Raw genomic sequence first — 27,243 nt, forward strand, 5'->3', positions numbered from 1 at the left:
AAGACTGCAGCCTTAACCAAAACTTTCTGGAGTAGTTCTGTTTTTATTTAAGTAAACAATTCATTGATTATTTTTCAATGGTAACGCCCTTTCTTGGATGGAACGGATGGAAGCAACTTGTATAACAGCCCAAGAAAATACTAGCTAGGTAAACAAAACAGATTTAAGAAATATTTGAAGGATAAATCTTTCTATATGCACATAAAATACATGAATGCTAATGCATAACCATGTACTGAAAGGGAGTTAGTAATTGTTAGACCATATAAGTGACATTCAGGAGATAGCAACTAAAGGTGGAAAATCTTGGGATGTGACACATCAAGGGCTCACATGATCTACACGTGCCTATCAGCAGATGTTAACTTACATCGCACTATCAGTTCTCCAAAGGATAAATGCAGGTTGCTTACCTGTAACTGTAGTTCTTCGAGTGGTCATCTATGCATTCACACATATGGGCTTTGCGCCTGCGCAGAGACCAGACCGGAACCTACTATAGCTGAGTGGAACGTTTTTGGCGGGAACCCCTCCCCCACGCTACCGCGCATGTCCATGGGGTTCCCGCCCTTACCTCAGTTTACAGGAGTCCGACATCGTGCCCCCATAAACATGAGTGTAATAAAATAAAGTACATTCCATAATATAACAGTGTTATTTTTAAGTCTCACACCACCAAGTGGGGATGGTGGGTGGGTTGTGTGAATGCATAGATGACCACTCGAAGAACTACAGTTACAGGTAAGCAACCTGCATTTCTTCTTCGTGGTCTCTATGCATCACACATATGGGCGAGTAGCAAGCTGACATACCCTTGGAGGTGGGTTGGTGCATCATCTGAAGATCTCTGAAAGCACTGTCCTCCCAAACGAGCAGTCCTGCCTCGCACGGGTGTCCAAACTGTAGTGCTTGACAAACGTGGATGGAGTGGACCACGTTGCGGCTCTACAGACGTCTGCCAAGGGAACACCTCTGGTGAAGGCCACCGATGTTGAAACAGCTCTGGTGGAATGAGCCGTCACAGGTTTCACTAACTCTAATTTAGAAATAGAGTAGGCCAATTCTATTGTCTCCACTATCCAGCGTGACAACCGCTGGCAAGAGACAGGGAGTCCCTTAGAAGGCTCACCATAACAAATAAACAATTGCTTTGTTTTCCTTAAAGCCTCTGTTCTGTCTTTGTAAAAAGCAAGAGCCCTTCTTACATCGAGAGTGTGCAAGGAAGACTCAAGAGGTGTAGTTGGATTAGGGAAGAAAGCAGGCAAAGTAATATGCTGGGACAGATGAAAAGTAGACACTACCTTAGGTAGGAAGGCTGGATCTGTGCGTAGCACAACCTTATCCTTATGAAAGATAGTGTATGGGACATCTATCCTAAGAGCTCTAAGCTCACTTGCCCGTCTTGCCGATGTAATGGCTACTAGAAAGACAGCCTTTAAAGTAAGTAGCCTAAGGTCTGTCGAAGCCATAGGCTCGAAGGGTTTGCGTGTCAGTGCTTGCAGCACAACTGACAGGCTCCATGGCGGCACGATACTCTTCACAGTCGGTATCGTGTTCTTCAGACCTCTTAGAAATTTCTTGGTTGTTGGATGGGTAAAAGGTGTAAACCCATCTATACCTTGGTGAAAAGATGTAATCGCAGCAAGGTGAACCCTGATGGATGCGAGCTTAAGTCCCTGCTGGAAAAGTGTCAATAAATAATTGAGAATAAAAAATAAGTGGCAAGATTCTGGTGTTTGATCTTGTTTTGAAGCAAAATTCCGAAATCTTTGCCACTTTGCTGCATAAGCTTTCCTCGTAGAAGGCTTTAGTGCTGCCAATATAATGTGGTCCACAGTCAAAGCTCTGGTTCCAGAGGCGGAGCGGTTGCTATCCTCCATGCAGTCATCTTGAGGGTCGACAGATCTGCGTGTCGAACTTTGCCCTGGTGTCGAGACAGTAGCTTCGGTGTCGACGGGAGCCTGATGTAATTCCCTCTCGATAACCGAAGGACGTGAGAGAACCACGTCTGTCGAGGCCACCACGGTGTGATCAGGATGCAATTGGAGTTGTCCATCTGGATCTTGGCTATCACTCTTGTCAAAAGTGGAAAGGGAGGAAACATGTACAGGAGATTTCCTCTCCAAGTCCTGGTGAAAGCGTCTCCTAGAGAGCGCTTTCCTTTTCCTGCTCTGCTGCAAAACTTGGTACAGACTGCGTTGTCCTCGGTAGCGAAGACATCGACAGCAGGGCGGCCCCAGTACCGAAAAAGACTTTCTCGAACTTCGACATCGAGCTCCCACTCGTGGTCGACATGGAAGGACCTGCTGAGAGAGTCCGCAAAGACGTTCTCCTTGCCGGCTACATGGATTGCAGTCAGGTAAGTCCTTCTCTTTATGCACCAGTTCCATATCCTGAGTGCAGAACGGTTCAGAGGGTGAGATCTTGTTCCACCCTGCCTGTTGATGTAAGCCACTACGGTAGTATTGTCCGTCGCGATCAAGACATTCTGGCCCTCGATCAACTGTGCAAATGCTTTTATCGCATTTTCTACTGCCAGGAGTTCGAGGTGATTGATGTGCTGTTCTCTCTGTGATCGAGGCCAACGACCTTGAGCGGTAAGGGAGTTGCAATGGGCTCCCCATCCTTCTAAAGATGCATCCGTTGTGATCGTTACCGAAGGCGCCTGTTGTTGAAACGGAACGCCTTCGAGAAGAGTCGACATCGAGAACCACCATTTCAGCGATGCCCTCACTTGCTTCGGTATCGAAAGGTAAGTTCGTCGAGCATTGTGCCTGAGATCGAAAGTCCTCAGAAACCAGACCTGCAATACCCTCATTCTGAGTCTTGAAAACCTGATGACTGCCGTAGTAGCTGCCATCAGACCCAACAATCTTTGAACTGTCCATGCCGAAACTTTTCGGCGGCTCTCGGTATCGATGGCTAACTGCTGCAAGGTGTTTGCCCTGGTTGAAGGTAAGTATGCTCTCCCGTCCTGAGAGGATAGGGTTACCCCTATGAAGTCCAATCTCTGCTGTGGAGTCAAAACGGACTTTTCGCGGTTGACCCACAGTCCTAACGAGTCCAAGAGGTTGAGGGTGGTTCGTATGTCCGACTGGAGTGTATTTCTGTTGTCTGCTACGAGGAGCCAATCGTCCAGGTATGGGTAAATGTAAATGCCTTCCTGTCTTAGGTGGGCGCATACTACCGCCATGACTTTGGTGAAGACCCTCGGCGCCGTGGCCAACCCGAACGGAAGAACGGTGAACTGGTACTGGGATGCACCGATCGAAAACCGAAGGTAAGCTTGATGCAACTTCCTGATGGAGATGTGGAAGTACGCATCCTTCAGATCCACCACTGCGAACCAAACTCCTTTTTGTAGAAGCTGTAAAATAGAAGTAACCGTTGTCATACGGAATTTCCTCGGGGTGATGAACTTGTTCAGATGTCTTAAGTCCATGATCGGTCGAAGACCTCCATCCTTCTTCGGGACCGTGAAGTAACGGGAGAAAAATCCCTGGTTGAGCTCCTCTGCAGGTACGGGAGAGATAGCTCCCTTCGATAGTAAAGTCTGTACCTCGAGAAGCAGAGGAGGGGATGGAGCCGTTACTTTCACGCCGGAAAAGGGAGGAAGGGCATCGAGCTCGATGGCGTAGCCCGAGTTGATGATAGTGAGCACCCAGGAGTCTGATGTTATTAACTCCCATTGATGGTAATGGGGTGCTAGGCGGTTCGCGAAGGGAGGTGGATCTGGGTCCGAAAAGTCAAACCCGCTGCTTTTTAGAGAAGTCGGGCTGCCGCTTATCCTGTTGGTATCTGCCCTGGTAAGGCCTCTTCCTCTGCAGCTGCTGTTGTTGCTGCCGAGGTTGAGGCTGATATTGTGGTCGATGTTGTTGTTGTATGGGAGGCCTTGTCCATCTTTTGGTTCGGTATTGGGTCTGAGGAGGAGCAGTAAACCCCATCTTTTTTGCTGTTGTCCTTGCTTTATAGATGGAGTCCAGTGTCTCATCGGTCTTGGTATTAAATAGACCTTCGCCATCGAATGGCATATTTTCAATTCTCCACTTTGTTTCTTGTGTGAGATTAGCTGATCTGAGCCATGCATGCCTCCTCAAAGAAATGGCACCCATCATCGACTTTGAGTGGCAGTCCACTTGATGTCGAGCGGTGGACAACTGTTGTCTTGCTATGGCCGTCGCTTCGCTCTGAAAGACTCTTGCGAGCTCCTTTTTATCCTCAGGAAGATGCTCGCATAGGGAACCCATCTTTTCCCAAAGGAAAATCTGGTATCTCGCCATAGTCGCTTCATACGCCGACGCTTTGATTCCCAAAGAGGAGGATGCATAGACTCTTCTTCCAGTTTGATCCAACTTTCTCCCCTCCCTATCTACAGGCGCAGAATGGGCTTTATGAGATTGTCCTTGTGCCGATTCTACTACTATAGAATTCGGCTTAGGATGCTGTACCAAGAATTGTGCCTCATCCTCCCTAACGCGATATAGTGTCTCTAGTCTTTTTGATGTTGTTTGAGCCACTGCTGGAGTCTTCCATGACAACTGAGCCGCTTGTTTTAGAGCGTGGGGTATAGGAATGGCCAAGCGTTGATTTGTAGTTGTTTGGAACACATCATAAATAGGATCGATGACGGATTCATCTGCCTGCTGAATGTCGAGACCTAATGCGTTAGCCATTCTGAGCATATGGTCTGAGAACCGGACCATATCATCAGACGGAGAAGAAGGGTCAGCATCATCGACTGCATCGTCCGGCGAAGGTGCGGTTGGAACCAAAGAGTGAGCCGACTCGGAGTCAGATGGATAGTTCCCTTCTGGCGAGGACAGTGTCACCACCTGCAAATCTAAACGTTCTTCCTGTGTAGGTAGTGCAGTCGATGCAGCGATCGGTATCACATGTTGCTCATGGTGTCGAGGGGTCGACACCGTGGAGACTTGATGCTCGGAAGGAGGAGGCAAGGGCAACTGGCATACCCTCGATGTTGGAGGAGGATGTGCATAATAGCCCTCAGGCTGGTAATGCTCCTGGCCACCTTGAAAAAACTGCTGTGGTCGGTAACGATCCCACTGGTAGTAGCCGTATCTGGATTGGGGATCAGAGTACTGAGATACTCTGTCCCATTCACGCCTTGGAGTATGTCTTGGCGAGGGCTGCCCGGGGATTAAACCCTGGAGCTCCAAGGGTCTAACAGGTTGTCGAGCGGAGGCCACCGACACCGAATCTCGAATCTCGCCTTCGGATAGACTTGTAGGACGTGTCGGTACCGTGGCCATCGGTACCGACATCGATCTCGATACCGAAGGAGACCTCGGTATCGAAGTGGTCGGCGCGGCGGGAGGGGTGGAATGGCTCCTGGCCGATTCCCGCGGCCGAGGTGACGCTATGGTGGATTTCTCCGCGTCCCTCTTTTTCTTCTTCTTCTTCTTCTTCTCCAGCTCAGAAGAAGGTATCAAAGTTCTGGCTTTTTTAGAGATCTTTTTAGCCAACGAACTTGATAAAGACCGACCAGGCGTGAGGGGTATCTCAGCCCTATTAGCTCTGGCCTGCACTTCAGTGCTGTGGTCTGGCGGTTTTTCCGTTACAGTCGTTGTAACTGCCGTCTTACGGGCAACAGACTTTTGAACCGCCGCTCTCTCCATCGTAGGGGCCTCCGTGGCCTTAAGAGCTTTTTCCCAGAGTGTCGAACGGAGTCGGTCTGCTCGATTTTTTCTAGTTTGCTTGGTAAAAGACATACAGTGGTGGCAGGTCTCTACCACATGTCCCTCTCCCAAACAGATAATACACAAAGAATGGCCGTCCGAGGGAGGAAGCTTCGCTCCACACTTTACGCACTTTCTAAATGGTGCTTTGATTGCCATAAAGGCCTCACGCGACCGAAGTCGCTGAGGAGAAATATAACTATAACAATTTTTTTTTTTTTTTTTTTTAATAGGACAGAATAAAGGCTAAAGAAGATAAGTTAAAGTGAGAAGCGAACGAGAAGAGAAAAGAATGAAGAAAAAGGTATTTTAATAGAGAATACGCTAAGTAGGCTGGTTCTATGTCTAAGCACGATGGCGGACGACGAAGAACTGAGGTAAGGGCGGGAACCCCATGGACATGCGCGGTAGCGTGGGGGAGGGGTTCCCGCCAAAAACGTTCCACTCAGCTATAGTAGGTTCCGGTCTGGTCTCTGCGCAGGCGCAAAGCCCATATGTGTGATGCATAGAGACCACGAAGAAGAAATGCTGTGAATGAAGAAAAATTATTTGAGGGATAGGAGATGAGAAATGAAAGTCATAGCACTTATTAACCTTCTTGTTACAGCATTGAAACTTGTATATATTACCTTACACCTTTCTAAAAATGTAAAATCATTACATGCTTTAAAACAACAATCAACCTTGATCTGCAAAGTTTTAAAGACACACCTCAGGTTCAGCAAGTTTATAAACTTATGCACAATCACAGTGCTTAATTCCAGTTGGCATGGGCCTATGATTTTGAGGGGGCCTACTCTAAGTCCCCCTGGGCAAAGTTGCTTGAATTTTCTGTTGTTGGTGATGAATTTGCCCAAAGAAAAGCACGTAAAGCATTTCTGAATGTGAAGAAGTGATGTCTTATATACATCTTGAATAAAAGTGCTTGCCATTACCTTTTTAATAAATCATCCTGGTTCATATGTATTTAGAACTGATTAAAATACTTAATGAGCAGTTTGAAACGGGGCCTACATTTCCTATCTGGCCCGGCCCTATTACCAGCTTTGCCCGGCCCTGTGGATGCCTAGAGAGCATGTTCCATGATTAGCCTGGCTTGGGGCAGAAGGCTATGCACCACAAGTGTGTTCATCATCAGAGCAAGGTATTTTTCTGTCTTCCAACAGCTATGCCAAAACCCACTGTAGGCCCACATGACTTTGCTCTCTCTTTTATTTATCTACTTCAATCACTAATAAAGCTAACCAATGGTAGAGATACTTAGGCCTGACCAGGAATATGGGATATTTTCCATCAAGGAAAGGCTCAAATCATTAGTTTTAGTCTAGAAGAAAGTGCTGACTAAATACTATGAAATAGTAAGTACTATGTTTCATAGGAATACATTGCTCAAGACATTTATATGAGAGTAGTTATAAATTCAAGATAGAAGTCTTAGAAACAATGCAAATAAGACTAGGGATGCCTAAGAAATTTGTTTCAGTTTGTTTTTGATCAAACTTACCCAGTTTATATGTTCTGAACCAAACATGGATTCCGATGCAATCTGCGGTTGAAGTCTGTACATTTACAGGCTTGCAATGTGAATCATGGACCAAAGGAAATTGTGTTTGGTAGCATATGCACATTTGGAAAATGCACATGAAAAAATGCGAACTTTTGAAAACTCCACAGAAATACGCTTTGATCAATGGAGGAAGAATGTGTACATTTCAAAGATGTGCACAACTGATGTGCACATTTGGAAAAAATACTCACAGGAATATGCACAGATGAATATGTGAAAAGAAAAAAAACAAAGTTCGCAATCTGATATGGACTCGAGTTGGAACAAGCTTTGAGATGCAGCTCAGAGAACTTCTATAAGCTCGGGTTTTGCTAATTTTCACACCCCTAAGACTAGGTGAAATGAGTGAATAGGGAACAAGTGTTTACCCATTCGTATAAATGTTATTTGCTAGAAAATACTCATGGTGATATCATATATGAAAGGACAATTTTCCCAGAATTTTCTTTCCCTCCAGAACTATATAGTATACAAAGCAATAATCAACAAATTCATACTACTAGACAGGATGCCCAAGGGTGTCATCCAGAGGTCATGTGTTCTCTGCAATTTATAATAAACCACAATTCTACACCAAAAAAAATTGAATCCTACAATCTGTGCGACTGTGCAATGTGTATTCAGAAGTTAGTTCCACTGTGTTCAGTTAGCCTTACTACCTAGTAAGTGTGTTTAGAAATGCCACCTGAATAATGTAAGTTAGGAAACGTACTTACGTTCTTTATTTTGCATAATTTATTCTGCAACTTTTACCATTGGCATAATTTATGTTTCTCCTAATCAAAAAGACAAAATATGGATCTAAGTAGGGCACTGAAGCCTCAACTCCTGGCTACTGCACATCTTAGTCATCAACAGACCTAGGTTCTAAGATTTCTCCAAGCATTGTCCACACACATTCAAGCCTATATCTTTCAGGCCATAAGGTCTAGAAACTTACTTCTTAAAAAAGAAATAAATCACTACATTGTTAAATGTCAAAGCAATTGAATCTGATCACTGTCAGAAATAGGACATTGGGCTGGATCATGGGCCATTGGACTCATCCAGTGTGGCTGTTCTTATGTTAAATTGGCACTTAATGTGCTATTAAACCAGAAACATTTGCATGGAATTACCTTCTTCCCTCTCCATTGGATCCTGTCTAACTATGAACTGGGTAGAAATGCACTATTTAAATTAAGCCTTGTGGGAGAGGGGGGGGGGAAATGAAACACTTTCCCTTAAATTGTGAACACAAGCTGATACTGCATCACATGACCCTTACTATAATTTCTATTAAAATCATTTCATGTCTGGTTGCTTCTGCTATCCTGGCTCATTTGTATTGTTTACAACAAGTCATTGCACTCAGCAGTTAGTGGTGGCTGAATCCATGGTTACCAGTTTTTACATTCACTAGTTAAATGGAATGCAGTTCTTCTGTGGGTTTCATGAAGAAAGCACTTAAGGAACCACAATTCAGCTATCAATCAGGCTAACCTGGGAGAAATTAATCTTATAAATAAAGGTATTGTTTCAAATTTAAATTTAATAGAAAGGGGGCTCAATGGTGTGTTTTTTCCTATTAGTTGTAGTTGCAAGAGGGGACACATTGAGAATTGGCACCCTGTTCCTAAGCATGGTTACTTGGAAATCATCCCCACCTATTTAAACTGAGCTTATTTCTGAGTAAGTGTGTTTAGGATTGCATTTGTGGGCTATTTTGTGTACATCCATCCCCACTGCAGTGTCTTTTTAAAGCTTTCCAGAGTAATAAAGCTGTCCTTTATTTTCAAGTATTATTTTTCCCAAATCTTCAAACATTTTTTAAAACTAGGATGTGCCTAGAATGTAAATACAGACTGCTTAAGTACAGGTTTAATGAGACTGCAGTCCAACCAAAGAAACTTAGGCAGGATAGTAAAATATAAAACAGACAGAACTGAGTAGAATTCAATTAAGGCAAAAGTATCCTTTACCAGTAAATTAAGATTGCAAACCCATACGTTTCAGTGTTAATTAAGGTAGATATCGATGGATTGCATTTGCCTCATTATTTACTGTTTGTCTGGAATGGCTTGTAGGGGGGGGAACCCTCTCTTTGTTTACAAGATAGATACAACACACATTTAAATTCCTAAAAAATAAAATTTAAAAACAAAAACCAGAGAAGTTCCCTATAGCTTTTGACTGTAACATCTGTCCCACCAGTTATAAGAAAGCGACAAAGAGTTAAATCAACATTTTACTAGCTCATCTACTGCAAAGTCACTGTATCAGAAGCCTGGATTGATTTGTTTCTTCAGAACGAATTGGAAATGAATGTAACAGAACGTTGTGGGGAGAGAGAGGAAAATCCCTACCACACTGCTAATCGGATATTGTATAATAGTTGATTGCAGGTTTGCACCATGCTATCGTTGCCTAAATCATACATACTTACAGGTTCTGGGTTCTTCCAAGAGTTTGGTGCAGTTTCAAGGACAAATGTCTTATGGATGCCTTTTCTACCATGCAGCAATGATCTTGGCTCTGATCTGGTTACATGAGCAAAGTGCTAAATCTGACAATACATTTTAAAAAAAGAAAAAAAGAGGAAACTTCCTATGTAGAGAAGAAATCTTGGGGGAAAGTCTCAGACTTGAAAAAGGCTGCTTAAAATGTGGTGGATTTGTTCCCTAGTTGTAGCAGCTGATGCCTGTTTGCAGCCCTGCAGAAAGAAACCTTTACTGAAAAGCCAATGGCATCACATTTCAGTGAAGCTTATGCCAGGCTATGGAATGCAAAGCAACCTTTGACAAATTTCACACAATTCAAATCAGTCAAGTATATTGCTGATGTGCATGAAAAACATTTACAAATATAGCTGTGATTTTGGTTAGTTTGATTAGTAGTTGGCTATTATCTTGCACGTCTTATGTATTCCTGAGTAGCAAAAAACTTCACATACTACAGTGATCAAATTCAAAGGAGAATCAGGGCTCCTGTGCCTTTAATAGTTGTACAGAAAAGGAAATTCCAAAAGGGGGAACTTTTCTTACCCTGCATAACTGTTAAAGACACAGGAGCCCTGCATTCTGCTTTAAAGAGTTAGTTTTCCTCTAATATTCCTATCCCAAATACATTGCTTTGAAGTCCCAGTAATTTCAATAGAGCTTCCACAGTATTTAGGGTGAACAAATGGAAAGGAGGACAGGGCTCCTGTATCTTTAACAGTTGTGTAGAAAGGGGAATTTCAGCAGGTGTCATTTGTATACATGCATCACCTGGTGAAATTCCCTCTTCATTACTCTGATTACTCTAGCTAAAGAGGGCAGGGCTCCTGCAGCTTTAACTGCTGTGATGAAGAGGGAATTTCAGGTGCTGAAATTCCCCTTTCAATACAACTGTTAAAGATACAGGAGCCCTGTCCTCCTTTCCATATGGTCACCCTAACAGTATATGTTAGCATTGTGATGTAACCCTCCCCAAAGCTTAATCCTAAACAGACATACTTAACAAGAAGGGTGCTTCCAGTTGGTTGGCTTCTAGTCCTACCAGTCAAAAGACATTGTGCCATCTTTCCCTCCTTAACAGAAAAAGCAAATGGAAAAACACAGGTTACAAATAAAAGATATTGTCTGGAATCTCATAAAATTATATGTGAATGAGGCAGGGCAATTGAATACTAAAAGCCTCATCTGGAAGCACCCTAAGTTCCATAAAGAAAAATGGGACCAACTTCTGAACTGCATTGGATCCTCGTGTTACGCTTGTGCTGCTGGATTTTATGCACATTTATTCAAAAGTAAGTCCTAGTGATTTCAGTGGGGCTGACTCCTGTATAAATGTGTATAAGATATGCAACTTTAACGAATTCACTATGACAACAGAACTTAGTAAATTCATTAAAACTGCATCCCTTATACAGAAATGCATCACCACTACATCAATCATCTACTGCTGTGTTACCCATCAGTCTTAACACACACACACGCCGGCCCACATGTCCCCTCCTACCCATCCATAACAACACACACGATGATGCCACATGAGGCCAGATTGCACTAGGGTGAGGAAAAGGGATCTTTATTTACTAACCCCTTGCAAACAAAGAAATAACACACGCAGCAAACTGATCACCCTTATTACATCGGAGGTAGAATAAAATAAAAATAAAAAGCGAATGGTTAGGGCTGCCAACCAGTCATCCCAGCCGGTTTCCTATGCTTGATAGAGATTTTCAAGTGAAGTGTCTCCATATGGGAGAGTGAGGAGCCTTGATGCTACATGGCTGAAGGACAGCAGCCCTTCCAGTTTCTGCTTAATCAAGTTTCCTGTATTACAAGGCAGCAGACCTCCTATGGCACACAAGTGGGATAGGTGCTGCTGCCATGGTGTGTGAGAGTCTGGTGTGTGTCGGGGTGTGGGGGAATGAAGAGACTGGGGCCATAGCTAGATGGGGTGATATCCCAGGGATCGCCCCGGGATCATCCTTGCATGTCCACATGACGCACAGGGGATCCCGGGGGCAGGGAGGGATGATCCATTCCATGGCCCGGGATATGGCCCTACACTTTAATCCCAGTTTTTTCCGTGGTCTTGGGCTCATCCCGAGACCACGGGAGCTGTGGTTGGGAGTCCCATTTCCATTTTGGCTCCTTGTGAGTAACTGCGAGGAACCAGGCATGGGGCTCTCTGCCCACTGGGGGTGGGTTGTGGGGAGCGGGAGGCTTATTTTTTTTAAAAAAAAAATCACTTACATTTTCCGCTGGAGCGTTCCTGCTCTCATTTCTGATTAAAAAAAAAATCCTACCCTCTCCCTACACCCGTAAGTGTAGACATGCCCTGGAATTCTGTTCACCTTTTCTAGTGAGAGGTTATAGCCTTGAATCAAACCTGACTCCTGCTTGCAAGTAAAACTTGAGCTGTTCCACGAAGTTAGGGGTCCTAACTGAACATGCCTCCTGATGTTGGCACATGTGACTGAGTCTTGAGGCTGATGAGTGGAAGAAGACAAAGGCCCCAACATGTCTCTGATTCCTGTCTGTTGATGTGGCTGAGTAATGGTACTGACTGGGTACTGACTGCTGTCAGGCCGTGGCATGGGGTCTTGAAACTTTGTCCCAAGGAGGACTCTGTGTTCTCTCAGCTGCCTCCAGCCAAGGAAGCTATTTTGGTAGTGTGGCCTCTCTCTCTCTCCTTTCTTCCTTCCCTCCTTCCGTGTGCTACAATTAAAAATGGTACTTGAGAGTCAGTGTATGGTGCAAGAAAAATTGAATCCCCTACTTACTAGGATGCCGGGAACTTGCAGCAGTTGGGTTATACCTGTGCCACAGAAGCCCATGGAGTGGGGCTGATGTGGCATCATTGGTGCGGGGAGAGCAGGGAACTAGCTCTCCTGGAGGGTGTCCCTGCAACCATCAGTGCACTGGCTCCTTCAGTGGCTAAGTAGCATGGGGTCATCATTGCTGCAACATCTGTTGATTGGTGGGCACTAGCAGCTTAGCCATTGATGCTGCTGTGGGGGGTGGCTGCTGCTTTTGCTATGTCATTTATTTTACTCCTCCTGGATTGGGCAACCATAGGATTTGGTGGACATTGTGCCAGCATAGCAGTGGCGTATCTCTGACCCCAGTATAATTGATGCATAGGGTTGCTTTATCAGAGGCCACAAAAACCCATGATTAAGTATATCATCATAGTTCATATTAGTAATGGTTGAAATAGACTTGTTTCTGAGCATTACAAGAGTGTGTATGATTACTTCTCTCATCCAACACCCTTCTTTTCCCCCTCGGGCACTCTTGACTATTCTAGCTTGCAGTATATTGCATGTTATTTCTTCAATATTATGAACTTTACTCCAAAGAGCAGAAACTAAATCTGACAGCACAACAAAAGGGCATGCCCTAGAATTCAGACAGGAAAATAATTAAGATCCTAGGCATAGTTGTATACATATGGATATATAGACTTCTAGATATAGAAGGATATATTGGGGTTTGGAAAGTATTTATGACATAATTAAATCATGAAGGTGTCTATTGCCTTTTATGTTACTTAGAAGTAATGGGACAAGGGGACACATGGCCAAAATGCTATCAAACAGAAGCAGCAGTCTGCATCTATACCCCAAGAGTTTCCTCCTAAAGCTCCCCATTATCTTCCACATTCTCTTAGAGGATTGAGCTGATACTTCCTGTCAGAGGATGAATTAATTTATATCCTGAAGTATGAGAAGGAGTTTGATCTAAAACATCAGGCAGTGATATTTTAGTGCAGGGGTTAGTTTTTTGTCTCTTCCACAGATTCACACTTTTGTTGTATGACCTTGATGAATTTGCAGTCACTATTCTGCTCTCCATTCCCAAGCCCCTTTCCAAAACTCTGGGTTGTGTTTAAAGGGAAGTATTTACTTCTGATATAAAAGCTAGAATATGGGATTTATCTGTGCTAGGCTTATTTAAAATTATAGTTCGCCTTCAGTGTACAGCCCATGTAATATGTATGACCTCAACCATTAGCTCTAAAGACATTTGATAAACTGTACGTATGCAGACTCAACATGCTAATTTTTTTTAATCAGTTTGTTTATTTATTTATTTATTTATTTATTGCATTTATATACCGCCCCATAGCTGAAGCTCTCTAGGCAGTTTTCAAAAGTTAAAAACAGTAAACATTAAAAACAAATATACAAAGTTTAAAAACATAAAAAGCATAAAAACAACAGTATCCTTATAAAAACAGTTTGAAGGAGGACAATGTCCTTGCTTCAGTTTACAGTGCATCAAAACTGTGGGTACCATCCCACAGAGAGGGTATCCCAATGGGCACCTGTCAACAAAGTCTACTGTGTTCTTCTGAATTCCATTGTCCCTTACTTTTTGGTCTTCCCATGTTTAAACAGTTCTGGTTGACAGGAGGGTTTGTTTATGTTTTCTACATTAGAATGAGAGGGCAGTGTGAGGCACTGGGAAAGACACATGGACTACTAGCTAGCTCAGCACTGCTCTGGATGGGGTTGCACTCCCTCTGAAGGAGCAGATTCATAGCTTGGGGGTTCTCCTAGAACCATCTCTGTCCCTTGAGGCTCAGGTGGCCTCGGTGGCACAGAGTGCCTTATACCAGCTTCAGTTGATGGCCCAGCTACACCCCTATCTGGACAGGGATAACCTAGCTTCAGTTGTACCTGCTCTGGAAACCTCCAAGTTAGATTACTGCAATGTGCTCTATGTGGGGCTGCCTTTGAAGACAGTTCGGAAGCTGCAGCTTGTGCAAAATGCAGCAACCAGATTGATAACCGGAACCAGAAGGTTCAAACATATAAGACCGATTCTGGCCCACTTGCATTGGCTGCCTATACGTTTCTGAGGTGCTGGTTTTAGCCTATAAAGCTTTACACAGCTTGGGACCACAATACCTGATGGAACACCTCTCACAACATGAACCTACCTGTACACTACGCTCAACATCTAAGATCCTCCTCTGATTGCCTACTCTGAAGGAAGCTCAGAGGATGGCAACAAGAGAAAGGGTCTTTTCAGTGGTGGCCCCACAATTATGGAATGATCTCTCCGACAAGGCTCGCCTGGTGCCGACATTGTTATCTTTTCGGCGCCAGGTCAAGACTTTTCTCTTCTCCCAGGCAGTTAACAACATATGCTAAGTTTTTAAACTGACCCCAGAATAGTGGTTTTAAATGGCTATTGTTATTTTTAGGCTTTTTATGGCTTTAAATTTTTGTATATTTGTTTTTAATGTTCACTTTTTAAAACTTTTGTAAACCGCCCAGAAAGCTTCAGCTATGGGGTGGTATATAAATGTAATAAATAAAAATAAATAAATCTAGGCTTGTGGTTTCTAAATGGACAGTAGCAATGAGCAGAAGCATGGGCCTTGATGTCAACAATGCACACTGGGTGCTGCTATCTGAAATAAGCTCCTGGGTTTAGAAAATGATGGAGCACATTCTTCAATTCCCCTCCTCCCTTCCAAAGCTAGTTCCCAGGCTGCCAAGTCCCCCAAACTGGCTCTCAGCATTTTCCCTTTGACATAACCTGAGAATGACAAAAAGAATGTTAGAAATTAGATATTTTTATATATTCCATGTCCCATGTAATATTGGAAGTATTATACCAGCATTCCAAATCCATGAGAGTAATACCTTTATTAGGTCAAGCAAAAGATCACAACAATTGTGCAAGCCTTCGAGATCTCTTCATCAAGAAAGACGTTACAAAGGGCTCATCTACACCACACAGGATATTCCACTATGAAAGTGGTATATAAAAAGCAGGAGCCATACTACTGCTTTATAGCAGTACTGAAGTGCACTGACAATTGTTGGGGCCCGTGACACATGCCATATACCGCTTTCAGTATGCTGATGACACCCAAATACATTTCTCTATGCCTTTGACAACAGCGTCAGCTAAGGATAGTGTGTCTCCTCTGAATGAATGCTTAGAGCCAGTAATGGGCTGGATGAGGAAAAACAAACTGAAGCTGAATCCAAACAAGACGGAGATGTTTGCTGTCAAAGGCCACAACCTGGGTTTGGAGGTGTGTCAACTGGTTCTGGATGGGGTTACACTCCCCCTGAAAGACTGTGTTCGCAGCTTGGGATGCTTCTGGATCCGTCGCTCCAAATGACAGCCCAGATGGATGCAACAGCCAGGAGTGCCTACTATCAGCTTTGGCTGATACACCAGCTGCACCCCTTCCTAGAGTTAGAAGACCTAAAGATGGTAGAGCACGTGCAGGTAACTTAAAGTCTTGACTTCTGCAATGCGCTCTACATAGGGCTACCTTTGTGCCTAGTCAGGAAACTTCAACTAGTTCAAAATATGGCAGCCAGGCTGGTCACCGGTACACCTAGGCGTGACCATATCACACCAGTTATAAAATCTCTTCACTGGCTGCCAATTAGTTTCCGAGTGAAGTATAAAGTGTTGGTTATTACCTTTAAAGCCCTACATGGTTTGGGTTCAGGCTACCTGCGGGATTGCCTTCTCCCATACAATCTGCCTTGCACACTCAGGTCATCTGGGAAAAATCTACTTCAGCTAGCAAAAACTAGATTAACAATTGTTACCCAGAGGACCTTCTCTTCTGCTGCTCCCAGACTGTGGAATGGCCTGCCGGAGGAGATTGTAGATGTGTCATGGCCCCAACAGTTGTCAGTGCGCTTCAGTACCACTATAAACCAGTAGTGTGGCTCCTGCCTTTTATATACTGCTTTCAGAGTGGGAGATACTGCTTGGTGTAGATGAGCCCAAAAAGCAGACTGGGGGCGGGGGCAGAATAAGGGACAGAGAGAAAAATCTGACTTGATGGTGACTGTCTGCACATTCAGAGTCTCAAGATGAAGTGTAGGGAAGAGGGCTCTGCAAACATTTAAACTCAAATCATTTGGTATTTCACAAGTCAGATTTCCCCCCTCATAGTTCTATCCTTCCCCCATGTATTTTTGTAACATCCTGCCTGATGAAGAGACCTGGAGACCTTCAAAGTTTGCATAACTTTCATGTTCTTTTGGTTGACCTAATAAACGTATTACACTAATATAGATTACAGAATTTTTCTTATGGGCAACATGGCTACCTTTGCTTTATCTTATATCAGCATTGTACTTCAAATCTGTCATGGTTTTTTTTTTCTTCTGTAAGCATAGAACACACCTCACCAACACACCTGAAATAGGATATGAACCCATTACCCTTCACTTCCTCACCTTGTCTCAGCTCCACTCATGCAGAGCTCTCTTGACAATGTAGATTGGAACACAGTGACTTCTTAACCTGTGAGTATATCTGGCATTACATACAGAACTTGCAATTTTGGAAGAACTTGCAATTTTGGAATAAATAAAAAAAAAATCATTTGGGACATAGCTGCTAAAGCTTTTATTCATTATTGGAACCATTTGCATTTATAAATATTGGAACTGATTTTTGCTAATGGTCACGCTAATAATACCTTCCAAATAAAACCTAAAAACACTGATTATGTAGATCTCACTTCCAAAATTTACATAAGTTCTATACATAGAGTTGCATTCAAAATTCATTTCAATGTGTCTACTCTAAGTAAGACTAATATTGAATACAATGCACAGCTTTAAATCTTTTCAATTTAAAAAAGCTGCTAGGAGGAAAGAATTTCTGGACTGCTTTCGAAAAGTAGCAATACCTCTGCTGAATAGTTTTGGGCTGTTTGTTTTGAAAATCAAGTGGATTATGTGGGGTGCATGACACTGTGAAATCTAAGGAAGCTGCTTCTAACAATCTTAGGCCCTTTCTACACCTAAGGATTATCCCAGGAAAATGGTGGAATCATCCTGCCTGCTCCTGGGATCCCCTGTGTGTCGTTTGCATGCACAGGGATGATCCCAGGGGAAAAGGCCTTAGTATCAGGTTCTTTCAGGTGAAAGTTTCCCCCCAAATTGGTCACTGTGCCACTGGCCTAAGTGAAAAAGAGTGGCATTGAAGTGCTATTGACTCATATTTCCTTGCCTCCTTAAAGCATCACAGCCATTATCTCCTTCTTTCTTGAACAGCACATGCACAAAGGTGGTGCTGGGAAAGTCTCTTCAATCTAATGCTTCATTAATGCACTGAAATGAACATGAGTTGAGGAATCCATGCTTCTTCCACAATCCCCACTCATTACTTACGAACAGCTTTCCACAACCTGGTGCCCTTCAGAAATGTTGGACCAACTCCCTGCGTGGCTGGCTGGGGGATTCTGAAGTTGTGGTCCAACCCATCTGGAGGGCACCAGTTGGGGAAAGTTGATGCAGAACCTAAGCAGAATTTGTTCCTGGTGACTTCTGCTAAGAAAGTACCCTCTGATTAAAATTGGTTCCCCATATATCTTTCACATTTACATTCCACCTGTCCTACAAGGAATTCAAGATTGCATATGTAGGAGTTTCCCACCATGTGAGTTAGGTTAGGCTGAGAGATGAATAACTTAATAAAGATTTGAAATCAAATTCCCTGGTTCAAGTCCTCCTACACCACATTATCCTAACTCTCATGCCATGTCATATACACAGACTGAACAGCAGTTTTATTTCTTTGTTTATAATACTTTTATATCATCTAATATAATAAAATCGCTGTCGTCTCAGATGTGCATGTATGATCATGTATACTATAATTCTTAATACCTTGCCTACATCAGCATACTTTTGTTGCAGTTCTTAATATGTCCCCCTCCCATATCCTCCCCAAACTCGCAAGATAAAGAAAAATACTGTTGTCTATTGCAGGGAAGAAATGGGGCAGACAAATATGTATGTGTCCAACATTATTTAACTAAAAAGAAAGGTGGTAAAAGTTAATAGTGAGGTAGCCATAGAAACTCAAAAGCTAAGATAGGGTACATTATGGGATGCCCATGCATTGAGTACATTGCTTTAATGTTACTACCAGTTTTTAAAAGCACTAACTTTCACATGATAAAACTTTGAAGTGAAGAGTTAACCAGGGCAGACTGCATAAACTATTTGTAGGAGAAAATTACAAATCATATCAAAAAGTTGAAATACAGATGATGAAAAACACATGATGAAACCACTGGACCTTTCTTTACCAAACTGATTAAATACAGTCTCTTCAAGTGTCATGGATAAAAACTATCTTACTCTTCTTGATCACCAAGAATATCAAAGTGCTAAGACTGGTGTATATTTTAAAATAATCCAAAAAAAACCACCCCCAACTGCAATGCAAAAAATGATAGCGACATTCAGATTTCATATTCCAAATCTAATTCATATTCTTTCCTCATGTTAACAAAGGTTTCTAGACCATATGAACCTAAACCTAAGGTGTATGGCTTTGTGCTACACTTTTCACTAACTAGGAAATAAATTTTGAGTGATTAAGTGGAATTTTTCATACGAATTGCCAGCTTCAGCTTTTCACTCATACAAAATAGCTTGGAAAATATATACTGCATGTGTTTATTATAGTTACAGTTGCTATGAACATCTATAACTCTCCAACAATTTCTTTGATTTATGTTCAAAAACATACAAGGCATGAAATGATGCCTGCAACCTTACATTTCCCTCAAGAACATTGTGGGGAGCAGATATATTCCAAAACATCATGTTAGATTTCTTGTTATGTCTCATTTTTTAAATAAATGTATGATAATCAATTACACATGATTCAAAGCAACTACCACTGGATTCCTCATCAGAAAATAGGTCTTAAAAAAGCACCATTCTCTTATCCATCATACACACACACACATATGCTTCAATAATGTCTTTTCTCCTGTTACCAAAAAACCATCACACTGTACAATATGTCCCATGCACAACAAATAGACAAGTCCTACAGAGGCTTTCAGGAAAGCATTCAGCCTTCCCCAACCTGGTGCCCTCCATATGTTGAACTACATCATTGCCAGCCAGCATGGGAGGAGTTGCTGTTCACAACAAACCAGGGAATAACAGATTCGTATTGTGTAAATACAACTGAGTGAAAAACCGCAAGAATCTGAAATGTCAATAGAAATATCATTCACTGTTTATATCCATCCTCTAAATATGAAATACATGATTCTGTAATGTAGTTTAACACATCAGGAGGGCACCAGGTTGGGGGAGGCTGGTCACTATGTATTAAGAAACAGGTACATGATATAAGAATGTTTCATTGGAATTCCTCATGCTCATGCCTTTTAAAATCAACAACAAATTCAATGAAATATTTATTTATTTATTTATTTATTTACATTTATACGGTGCTTTCGTCATGAAGCTTTCAAAGAAGCATACAACAGTAAAGTAATCAATAAATTAAAAACCCAGAACAACAAAAACTATCATACATTCTTGTGAACTGGTTTTTGTGAACCGTCCAGAGAGCTTCGGCTATTGGGCGGTATAAAAATGTAATAAATAAATAAATAAAAAGAGCAAAGCAAACCAATGCTAAAAATTCCAAGACAGCAGAAAGTCCCTCAAAGCAAAAGGCCCGTTGGAATAAAATGGTGATTACATCTTAACAGTAGTTCTGAGATGTGGGGATCATATGAACCTCCTGAAGGAGGAAGTTTCACAACTTGGGCACCGCTACTGAAAATCCCTATCCTATATCACAGTCAACCACACTTCCCAAGTCAAGTCACTGGCTGGGTTCACATTATCAATTTGAGCCACAGCAGCTCATGCTGGGCACCTGCAGCCTGCCATTCCATAACCCAAATGCTCCTCTTAGATTCTCATGTCATCCAAACCTGGTGCGGGTGGGTTGTTGGCATGGTTAACAAACCATCCACAGTCCATGGATTGTTTTAGGGTTGGGGATGGTTTGCTAACCACACTAACAGGCCACCCTCACCAGTTTTGGACAACATGAGAACCTATAAGCAGGGGCGGGGTAATGAAATGGGTGCCTGTTGACACCTGGCACATGCCGCAAGCTTATTTAAGTCACTGCGGCTCATATTGATCATGTGAACCAAGTCACTGTCAAATACGGGACCAAAAGCAAGGCCGCATCAAGCAATGTGCTTAGAATTCACTTTCAATCAAAATTACAAAGTGTTTGTAGAAATTTTGGAGGAGGATCAGCATCTTCTTCCTTCCTTTGTTTTTTTTAAACAAGTATTTTGTTATTGAGTCTTGAAAGTTGTGGACATTTTAATAGAAAGGTAATGTGAACAATGAGACAAGGGAAATCTGAAGTGGGTTAACAGCTGTGTTTTCCCATGTAGAATAAATTAATGCTCCAAGGTTATCCAGGATGAATTCACCCAAGGTCACTACATGAACGTTTGGGGATTTAAGCTAAGGTCTCTCCAAGTCATTTTCTATATTCTATCCACTACAACACAGACCTGAATCACATATAACACACAAACATAGGTTAATCGACCCACAAATTGCCAAGCACAAGCTGAAGCAAGCGACGGCACTTCCTCCAGCATGCTCATTACTTCCCCTTTCAATTAACAATCTATGATGACACGATTTGTAGGTTGATAGAGTGAATTCTGGGTTATTTAGGGGTTAAACAACCCAGAATTTAATGCAAGATCATAGGTTATTAACTGAAAGCAGAATTTACAACTGTTCACTCACTCTTGCTAGATTTCATCAATTTGTGGGTTAATTACCCTCTCAAAAGTTCTTTTGCATACTGGCTTTCAAAAGCCTTTTAAAGTTTCATGAGAGTAATACTGGTCAGGGGAGTGGGCAGGGGGAATTTTTACATGTGATAAGCTAGATGGCACCTGAAGCCATTTTGAGTTGAGATTTGGGTGTGGCCAAGAAATCTGAAACACTTGGTGGCCTGAACATCTAGAGTTTTGCTGCAATTATCCATGATTTTGAAATATTCTCTCAGTCCCGTAAAGGAATGGTATGTAAAATTGAATGCTGGTGCTTAGAAATTTCAAACATTATTCCAGCTACTAATCCAGTAGAGGTAACCCTGTTTAAAGCCAACACAAGTAAAATATGAAATTACAAACATGCAGCAGTCACAGTCCACTCAACCTAACATATTCTGCTGGTTTCTTTATATGAAACACTGACATTATTTGAACCCTAAGTGTGAATAACACAAAACCACTTGAATTAAAACAAATGAAATATTTGAATGAGATGCCCTTTGCCTTGTGCTCCCCCTTCCACACACACATCTCATGTTAGCAGGGCACCCATTTTCACACTGCTCTCATAATGAAATCGTCAAGGAGTGATGGAGTTAAATTGCATGTGCACCATACCCCTATTGTCCATGCAGCTCTGCTAGATGGCATCAACAGTTGTTCAACTATTTTCACAGTGGGAAATTACCAGGTACTCACTATATAGGAATAATCAGACGGAATCTAGGTCAAAATCAAAGGAAGTCTTCCCTAACCATTTGATGGGGGGAGGGGGGATTCACATGCAAACATCATGGCAGTGTAAAAACAAGGAACTTACTTGTCAGAGTTATAACATATCCTTAGCACCCCATCTGCACCCCTAAAATAAGGGTAAAAACTGCTTTGAGGTGTGTTGTTGTTGTTTTAAAAAACAGTTTCCCTTCAGTCTGGTTTTTCAAAAGGCATTTTAAATCAATATAAAACTACAATATTAGGGAAAAAATTATAATCATTATTCAAACAGCTGACTTGAAATGGTCCCTTGTTCATGGGAAAATCTTCAGTTAGTTTTTCAAGTACCAGCAGTTCAGTCGAAAGATTCTCCAACTGCCCCCTGGAGAAAACTGTAGATCTGCATTTAAATGGAGATATATTGTTTCCAAATGTGTTCTACCTGGAAGGCAGATACTGTCAAGGTTTCTTAGTGAATGGATTTTAAATTGCATTAGGTAAGTTTCATTGCGGTAACCCTTATTGTTTCATAGGACTGAGGCTATTTCCTTTGGATTTTGTCTTGCATGCACCTTAATAACTTAAAATTAAATCCTAATCTATAACAAAACTGCCCACTAACAACTGGCAATCACTGTTCCATAGATATGTGTTCAGATATGCCTAGGAAAGACCATACTGGCCTTCTTGAAATTAGCCATAAAATAATTGAAAAGTATGACTTAATACAGTTATATAGAGCCGAAAGCTCACTTTGCAATATAGCTAATTTAAAGCCATAAAATACTGTATAAAATGTATGACCATTACAGATCATGTTTATTATTTAGAAATATTTTAGAAACATTTCAAAATGTATCTTCTGGCATTAAAGACTGATCACATTCATGCATTTTTAAAGTATAATCTTAAACACATTTTAATTTAAATATCTCACATCAATTTACCTGGTTAATAACGTACATACTTTCTTCACCTTTAGCCCTAACAGACTAAGTTAGTCATCAAGAATATACACTTAAAACCCAGGAGATTTTAAAAATCAAATGAATTGTAGTTGGCATATTGAAAAAACATTATCAGATCTGATGATCCCCTTTCTTCTTCTGTTCTACATGAATACAAATATAGCCATGAACACACACACACCCCTTCCAGAAAAGTTTTGCATAAGTATTCTGTAAAGGCATAGGTAATGTTCATAAAGAAAAAGACACTCACAGTCAATTTCAAACACTGAGACATTAGTCTAGGCAGCCTCTTGCTGAATTTCTGGTTGCAAAGAAATGTCCCTGTAAACAAGGTTACTGAGAACAGACCAAGATATCCTTCTCAGCAACACCTTCACCAGGAGCCCTTCAGCTGTCTACTTAGTTTGCTATGCCTTATCTTACAGCACTGACATTCTAATGCTGATTCAAATTCTGGGTTCAAAATGAAAGATGAAATATCTTTAAGATCACTTAATATTGAAATACTGACGCAATAATAAGAGGCGCAAGGATCACGATGCAGATAGAATACTCTAGATGGTAACCTTTTAATTTTGGGAACATGCTGCAGAATGGAATATGGTAGTGCATACACTTAATGTAGCTAAACTATCTGCTTATTTTGATATTGAATATAGTAAGCATCAAATTACCAAAATCCATCTATAGAATATTTTATATATAAAGCCCCTTATAATAATAATGTTACTTGCATTCCTATAAACAATGTACTATGCAGTCGACAGATTACAGATTCCTACATGGAATTAACATGTATGAATTAGCATAAATTACCATATGTGACAATCTTCTTCCCACATTTATCACTATATGAAAATGCCATGGCAAGCCACAAATGGCCATGACCTTCAGCACTTGCATAGAAGGTCAAACATGACAAACTACATACAAGTTCTATGCTCATTCCAAGTCCAAAGGGTCAAAGCCTGTTCAAATTGAATTGTGTTGTGGGCATGCTTGAAGTTCTGATTCAGACATTACACAGAAGCGAGGAATGCAAATATGTGGATCACTTTAATGTTTACATTTTTTTTGTTTTTTTAATTTAACAGCTGAACTAGTGGTTCAGAATTTAAAACAAAACACTCCCACTTCAGATATTTCATTATTAGAAGCAGGGTTAAGTTATTCTGTTCAATGTTAGACTTGGCCCTAATTGCTCACACAATACACTTTTACTTGATTTTCTTTGCTTGCTCCCAAGTAAGTGTGCACAGAATTGCAGTATTTACCCTGTGAGACACTAAGTTACATACATTTAACTGGAAAGAAGGCAACACTCTATGAGGTCATCTTCACACTTCTTCATGTGAAATGACTGCATGCCCCAAATCTTCCAACTAATTGCCTTCTTTACCTTCCAAACCTCCCTATTATAGCGCAAGTTACATCCCTGATAGACACTTTACCTCTATGGTGACTCAAACCTGGAGCACATTCAAATTTCCCTGCTGCGCCCATGCGCTTGTACTTTCCAAATTTTCAAGTTTAACTTAGAAGATTGTTTTATAAGATTTATAATTGCATGGTTGAGGAGGGAAAAAATTCACTGTGTGAGCAGGCCCCTGACTCCCATACACCTCTTTTCCTGTCTTCCTTCTTTTTCCTTTAGCCTTTGGGGGGAAATGCACCAATCCACTGGCAACTTCCCAAGTATGTTTTCATATGCAGCCATTTAGCTAGCTGTAAAAAAAAAAAAAAAAAACACAGGAGATACCCTGCTTCTAAGATCTCCTTTACAGATTGCTCAGGAATCAGGATCCAGAAGCACAAATGTCCAGATTCCTTGTCCCCAACACCCACAAACAGAAGGTGTTCTCCTTTACACACACAGGACCACTTCATGTGCTGCACATGAAGGTAATTTAAAATGTGGGTTTGTTTGTTTTACACTTTCCCCCTTCAGTGTAAGAAATCCACATGTGGATGGTTGTATATGTTGACTGCACATGTATACTAATTGTATACAAGATACACTCACACAGAAAAATATACACATGCATAATCTGTCATATGCCCTTCTACATGCAGATTTCAAACTCCTTTGAACAAAGAAGTATTTTTTGTGCAGGAAAAGCATACAATGTGAAGCAGCCCGCAGAAGTATATGTGCTTACATCTCCAACTCATATCTCAGACAAAGAGTTTTATCACATGTACACAACCTTCTCAGGACAAGAACCTTGCTTTTTGGCTTAAATTATTCTGTAAAGTACAACATACATCGATGGCCCTTTATAAATACATCATGATCATCCCACCAGAACACAACCGAAGATGCATGACCTCTAAAACCTGCAGAAGCATCCTGCCAAGTAGCAAATTATCCTGCTCCCTAGAGATTTAGCTGTTCTGCTCTTCTTCCACTTCTCAGATTTAGGGCAGCCAGGTGCTCCCCAAATTGGTACAAGGGGAGTACCTGGGGGAATCCAGTGTGGCCACTACATCAATGTACCTACTGCCACAACTTTTGGAATATAATTGCTCACCATGCGGCACTAAACTTGATTCTGGAGGAAGGAAAGGTGCAAGCCACATGCCAGTCACTCTTACCTGTGAACAGCGCTTGTGTGTGTGTGTGCACGTATGAATGTGCACAAACAGAGCAAGCTTGCTTTTGGGCTGCTGAAATCCTATATTTACTTGGAAGTAAGTCCCACTTCTAATGGGCTTATTCTCTCGAGTGCATCCCAGTTCATGTTTACTCAGAAGTAAATTGCACTAAATGGGACTTAACTGCTTACATAGGACAAGAACCTCAAGACAAGCAGCACCATGGAGCAAAACCATATTAAAGAGCAGAAGGAAGGATATTAGATAGAGGACAGATACATAGATAGCAAATGATCATCTTTCTCTTAGCGCTTAACTGGCAGGCAGGCAGGCCTATTTGGCTCTTGTAAATCACTCACAGAAAGTGCTTTAAGGAAGGAGAGGGGAGGTGGGGAAGGCGCTAACGTCTCTTTCACCGGGTCTCTCGCGCCACACGGAGCTTTTCGTATATCATCTGCCGAGTTCCCTCGGACGGATCTCGCTGCCCTTGGCAATCCAGGAGGCGAGGCAGCAAAGGTAGCAGCCGATTGGCAAAGCTGGAGAAGGAGTGCGGAACTTCTGAGCTCCTTGAAAGGGAATCTAGGAGAGGTGGGACAGGCGCGCATACGCACATATATACACACGCATGCACTCCGGGCGGCGGCGGCAGCAGCAAATAATAATAAACACAACTACGATTGCAGGCAAACTAGCAACATCATTAAAGTCAAGTCCTCCCACTCCAACCTTGCCAACACCCCTCTCCTTACCCCTGCACAGTATTTTTAATTCACCCCCACCATCTCTGAAAGCCGGGGACCCACCCCCTGTTTTTGGCTGCTTGAACCCTGGCCCGCTCCACTAATCTTTTTTATTTTTATTTTTTAATGAATCAATCCTCTTTACAAGAGAGGGAAAGGAAAGGTTGAAGAGGGCAGAAACAGGACAAAACCTGCGGGAATCGAATCTGTCAGCGTACACACACGCACACAAAAAGAAAAAGAAAAACTACGCTATCCTTTAAAAAAAAATGGCAAAGAGCTCAGCGGGGGGAGAGAAATCAATAACGCCTGGTTGGCTGATTTGACCGTGTGATTTCTATGAAAAGGAACTGACTCTTAAGCAAGTCAAATTGAACGAGGTCTGAAGATGGAAGGGGGGGGAGTGTAACAGAGCTTCTATCAGCTTCTCGTCTCTCCAATTTAAAAAGAAAGAAAAAAGAAAGGGAAAAATGCCCCAGATGCAATGTTAGTTTCCAGATGTACATGATGATATAAGGTCTGGACTCGGTTTACCTGGTCAGGGCAGAACTGCAGGCGGGTTAATCAGGTGAGTCGCCGGGGATTGTAAAGAAGCCGAAGCCGGTTTCTTTGCTAGGAAAGTCTACAACACCATGCAGGGACATTGCAAAATCTTTACACACGCCTCCTTTAACTGGGCTTCCGCGACCTCAGCCGGAGAAGGGGGGGAGATGCCTGTCCAAGGGAGCCTGAGGCCACCTCCTCAAGCACTTGCCCGGGGATCAACGAGGTTCCCCGCGGCACGGGGTCCATGTGAACGGCTGCTCCGCACCAGGCGAAGCGGGTTGCGAGGGGGAGAAAGCGGCGGTGGGCACCCG

The 27,243-nt window shown here is 42.2% G+C and overlaps 1 protein-coding gene across 9 annotated transcripts in view; it reads right to left on the minus strand.

Annotated features, from left to right (window-relative positions):
- Positions 1 to 27,243, minus strand: part of ESRRG (estrogen related receptor gamma) — a 541,458-nt gene that overhangs the window by 477,706 nt on the left and 36,509 nt on the right. For 2 of the 9 annotated variants that reach the window (XM_063124055.1, XM_063124051.1), the window contains exon 1: positions 26,921 to 27,072. The exons of 5 other annotated variants lie outside the window; for them this stretch is intronic. The gene's annotated coding sequence lies outside the window, so the exon portion shown is untranslated. Of the gene's footprint in view, positions 1 to 26,005; positions 26,074 to 26,920; positions 27,074 to 27,243 lie in introns of those variants that run through there. 2 more of the 9 variants (XM_063124064.1, XM_063124062.1) reach the window with 2 other exon arrangements.

The sequence above is a fragment of the Elgaria multicarinata genome, chromosome 4 (genome assembly GCF_023053635.1).
Source record: "Elgaria multicarinata webbii isolate HBS135686 ecotype San Diego chromosome 4, rElgMul1.1.pri, whole genome shotgun sequence".
In the NCBI taxonomy this organism is placed as follows: Eukaryota; Metazoa; Chordata; class Lepidosauria; order Squamata; family Anguidae; genus Elgaria; species Elgaria multicarinata.